Source organism: Formica exsecta, unplaced genomic scaffold (genome assembly GCF_003651465.1).
Source record: "Formica exsecta isolate Colony F162 unplaced genomic scaffold, ASM365146v1 scaffold561, whole genome shotgun sequence".
NCBI classification, from domain to species: Eukaryota; Metazoa; Arthropoda; class Insecta; order Hymenoptera; family Formicidae; genus Formica; species Formica exsecta.
In genome coordinates this window covers 19,997-25,506 of record NW_021852857.1, presented here as the reverse complement: position 1 = coordinate 25,506, position 5,510 = coordinate 19,997, and positions in this window count along the sequence as shown.

Genomic DNA, 5,510 nt, shown 5'->3' with positions numbered 1-5,510 from the left:
TTTTTTCTCTTACGCTATAAATGGGCACATATAAGAAAAGATAGTTTTGTATTAAGACTCTTTAATAAACGTATTAAATAAAAATATCATTATTAAAACAAAATTATTGTTAATACAAGAAGAATTATTGTTATTGTGAGAAAAGTTCTTGTTATTACGAGAAAATTAAAAAGAATAAGTAAAAAAAAAAAATATATATATATATTTTGTAAAAGAAGGACGAAAAAAAAAAGGGGTTTTGATGATCGCCTTCTCTTTCCTCCTTCTTAATAAGCAAATTAGCATGCACAAAACTATATGCAATTTACAATACTTTAGTTATCCGCGAAAGGAAGGAATCCATTTCCTTTTTTCTGCAAATGTTGGGTTTTTCCCCAACATTTGTCTAAGGCCGGGGGTGTTACGTCCTGGCGATTCCACGATTCCTTCTTTCCGCGAAGTGTCGGCAACGATCGTCGATTGGTGAGACAAACGAACCGCTTAGTAAACAGACCAACGTAAAAGATCGATGATAAAAATATGCCGGTCTCCTCAAGGTAATATAAATTTTTCTAACGAAATACCCAACAAACACAGCTGCATCTATAATAATAAAATTTTCCAACGAATATTCAATAAACACAGCTGCACCAATAGCAATAAAATTATCATAGAAGAATAGGATCTTTTTTCTAATCTGAACACGTGCAAGGAATCTTTGAACGAATATCGAACTCACCAATGGACGATCACTACGAGTAAAACGTGAAAAGTAGGAGGAACACCCCGCCTAACGAAGACACTGGCACATTTTTAATTTGCTAAGATTGAAAAATTCCCACTTCTGCGCAAATTCAATTCGTCGAAGTTTTGGAAGATTCCCACTCTTAGAAATTAGAATACACCCCGAAAAGAGAGATATAAAAAGAGGACTCGAACTCACTTACGTACTTATTCTCCAGTCTTCAGCTTCACGCAGTCTTACTCTGTGCTTTTGCACCGTAATTCGCGAGTTAGGCACTTGTGCCACCAGTGTCCTCACTTGGCATCATCTCCAGAGCAACCACGAATCGAACATCGGATTGCCGACATGAGACACAGAGCGAAACACCGTACAAAAATTCGCCACCCCTCCACCTCTGAATTACTATTTAAAAAAGTAAGTTTAATTGAATAATTTTTCTTTTCCTCCTTTTTGTCTTGTTTCTTATTTAAATCAAAACTTTCCGAATAATGTTTCATTCTTTTAAATCATCAACCCGTTTCGGTAATAAGTCTTAGAAAATTTTAAATCCTTATCTTAATCTAACACATATGCGAGCGACCAATTTTATATTTCTGACCGTTCTTAACATATACACTTATTTACTTATACATATTGATTTTGATTTTATGTTTTTATCCTTTAATCAAATATATTTTTATATTGTATCACCCAGTCAGATTCTAAATTTCACAGTAAAATCATTCCATTGCATTTCTGACTGATGTCCTCCGTATTGATGTAACACCCGCGAATTAAAAAAACACGCATACACATGTACACTCACCGAGAAATTATAATCAACAATTTTTCTATTTTAATTTTTTTTATATAATCATGTATATCCACCATTTACTTTAAAATTAATAAATTTACATTTTGTTAATTTAAAATCAAAATAACTCATTATTAACCCCCACTCATTCCTTTAGTCGAAAGATCGCACTTGGTCCCATCCCGCGTAAAAGAGATTAAATTCTCTTACCGAAAAGGGACCACCGAACGAACGTCTGAATAACCAGCGTAATAGCGACTCAGTCGTTTACCTGCTTTTCAGACCTGCCAGTTCGTTCGACCCGATTCCAAACGCTACGAGACGTTTAACTTCGGGATAATAAAAGATAGTTGTTGCGCCCTTCCGTCGACTCATCCTTCCCCGGGTCTGGACTTGACACTATCTTTCAGCAACATATTATATCAATTTACAAATCGGCGACAAAAGTTCGGAGAAGAGTTGACCACTTTAGGCGGGGACATCGAACGATTAGCACAATTAGCTTATCCCGAATGCGCGGAAGAAATTCGCAAAAAAATAGTTTGCGCACAATTTATAAATGCAATTAATGACAGTTTTATAAAAAGAGCTATACAGTTAGAGGAAGTAACTTCATTAAAGAAAGCGATAGAGAAGGCAATGGCTATTAAAGTCATAAATGAAAATAGTTTTCAGGAAAGTAAAAATCAGAACAGAGAAAGAGAATGGAAACGAGATAATAAATATTTTAGCGATAAAAACCCAAGGAAACAGAAAAGAAAGGAGATACAAAAAATAAAATAAATGGCAATTCTTATTATAAGAATAAAGGAAAATTTAATCAAAGAAATAGGACGGAATGTTGGCATTGCGGAGTTGTTGGACATTACCGTTCAGATTATCCGAAAATTTCGAAGAAGGGGGAAAACCGAAATTAGTCGGATTAAGCGGAGCGAGTTCGACTAATAAAAAGGATGCTCCGAAAGAAATTGTAAATTTAATAAATCATAAAATAAGTAGAATTGAAAAAGATAATAATTAATTTTGTTATTACAGGAAAATTAATAATGAATCTTGTAAGTTTAAAATTGATACGGGCTCGGATGTTTCAATTGTAAATGAACGGTTAATAAAAGAATCCAAGCAGAGAATTTTGGTAGAGAATAGTTTCTTTAAGCATCCAACAGAAGAAAAGGTTCCAATTAAGTCCAAAGTTAGAGTTAGGATTAACCTTGGGGCATATTCCGAAGAAATCGAAGTTTTCGTAGCCATTTCATAGAAATTGTAGATGAGTGTTAATTAGGGGGCGATTTTCTTGTAAAGATAGGAATAGAGAAAATTTTTGAATCCGTTTTTGGAAATTCCTCGAAACGAAACAATTCTATTGAATTAGAATGTACGCGGATAGGGAGTTTTGAAACAAAGGTTCCTCGAAAATTGAAAGATTTATATGAAAGAATTATTCAAAATCTAGATGAAACGCAGAGGAATGTTTTTGTGGAATTTCTTATGGAATTTCAGGATGTTTTCTCCGAGGAAATTGTGGCAGGAAAGTGTGATGTTGTACAACATGAGATGATTGATTCTCGTCCTATTAAACAAACTCCTCGACGCATTCCAATTCACATGAGGGAAGAAGTAAATAAGATTATCGAAGAGATGAAAAGTCAGGGAGTAATTGAGGAGTCTCATAGTCCATGGGTTTCTCCTGCAGTAATGGTAAAAAAGAAAGATGGTACAATTCATTTTTGTATTGATTACAGGAAATTAAATGCAGTCACGAAAAAAGATTGCTATCCTTTTTCTAGAATAAATGATATCCTTGACCGTCTTTCGGGGAATTCGTGGTTTTCAACCTTAGACTTAAAGAGTGGTTACTGGCAGGTTAAAGTTTGTCCTCAAGATAAAGAAAAGACAGCTTTCTCTATTGGTAATGGTTTATGGCAATTTACGGTCATGCCTTTTGGATTATGTAATGCACCTGCAACCTTTGAAAGATTGATGGAGAAAGTTTTGCAAGATTATTTATTAGAGATTTGTTTGGTTTATTTAGACGATGTCATCATTTTTGGAAAAACCTTTCCGACCATAATATTTTTGTACCTGATTTGACCGTAACTGCTAACGGTTTCTGTTTCCCTTCCAGACTACTTCCCTAACGTATATTTCTATACAAATTCTATTCTTCGAGATCTTTTGAGATCCTGTCTGATCCAGTCCGGTCTTTTACGAAGCCAGTGATCCACCAGTTTAACGTGAGCTAGTGACTGCGTCGGTTGATACTAGAGCGCGAAGTTTGCAAAAAGTGCTTTTTGTAAGTGTATTTAACGAAAGTTTTCTACGATACGTCCGTGATAAAAAAATGGAAAAAGATGCAGGACCTTCGACCAGTCGGGAACTTGATATGGATCTCGGAGAAAGATCATTTTTGGACGAAAATTTCAAAGGAGAATTTACGAACGCTCTCCTTGCTGCCAATTGTATTTATGAAGAACAGAATCTTTTGACAAACAAACCTCCTGAAAAAATCAGTTCTGTTTCTTTGGCCATGGCAGAAGAAATAAGCAAAGCAACAATAAGTGTGCTCAATGAAGGCATTGTTACAACAGAAGAAGAATTAATTATGTTCCATGAAAGTGATGAAGAAGGAGAATTTGAGGAGGTATGTTTTATTGTTTTTTTTACTATTATAATAATTTGTTATTTAATTTCTTAATAATTGTAAAAAAACATCAAATTTCATTCTTGCGAGAAATAGTTCCTCGCAAGAAAATTCAAGAAGTTTTACAAGAGGCTCATGACTCTCCATTTGGCGGTCATTTTGGCGTTAATAAAACTTTGGAAAAAATACGGAGACGGTTTTATTGGGCGACTTGTAAGAGGGATGTGAAGAATTGGTGCAAATCTTGCAAGATTTGTGTGGCTAAAAAGGGACCTGCAGATAAAGGGAAATCTCCTATGCAAATCTACAATGTGGGAGCCCCGTTTGAGAGAATGCAGATGGATATTCTTGGTCCACTTCCTTACACTTCTTTAGGGAATAAATATTTGTTAGTTATTATTGATTGTTTCACGAAATGGGTAGAAACTTTTCCTCTTAAGAATATAAAGGCAACCACAATAGCAGAAATTTTTGTTCAGCAGATAATTACACGATATGGTATTCCTGTTGAATTACATACAGACCAGGGAAAGAATTTTGAGTCGAAATTGTTTCAGGAATTTATGAATTTGCTAGAGATTAGGAAGACTAGAACTACGGCGTTACATCCTCAATCTGACGGACAAGTAGAACGTCAACAAAGAACCATTTTAAATTATTTAGCAAAATTCGTTGAAGAAAATCAGAGGGATTGGGATCGTTGGGTTCCAATGTATTTGTTAGCTTACAGATCTTCAAAGCATGAAACCACAGGAGCAACTTCTGCGGAATTATGTTTCGTTCGTGACTTAAGGTTGCTTTTAGATCTTTTGCAAGGACCTCTACCTAGTAATAGGTCAGAAGGAACGATTAGTTATATTAGCAAATTACAAGAGAAGTTAGGAAATCTTCATGAAAATGCTAGGCGGAATATGGAAATTAAATCTAGGAGGACGAAAGATTATTATGATCGAAAAGCTAGGCAAATCTCTTTTATAGAGGGGCAGACGGTTTGGTTATATAATCCTCGAAAGAAAATGGGAAGAGCCCCTAAGCTACAAAGTCATTAAGAAGGACCATATGTAATAATCAAAAAGCTTAATGATGTAGTTTTCTGTGTTCAAAAATCTAAAAAGCATAAGAAAAAGATAGTACATGCAGATAGATTAGCATCTTTCTGCGAAAGGAAAATAGAAAACTGATTCATCCGAGACCCGAATAATAAATATTGATTTTGCTTCGCAGATTTTATTCTACGAGTACTTTTGTTTGATTAAGAAAACATCGTTCCGGGAAACTTCTTTTAATCTTTAAGAAGACTGCCTCACATGCGGTTTTTGAGCCGTGGTTTTCCCGTCGGGTCATAGGGCGAA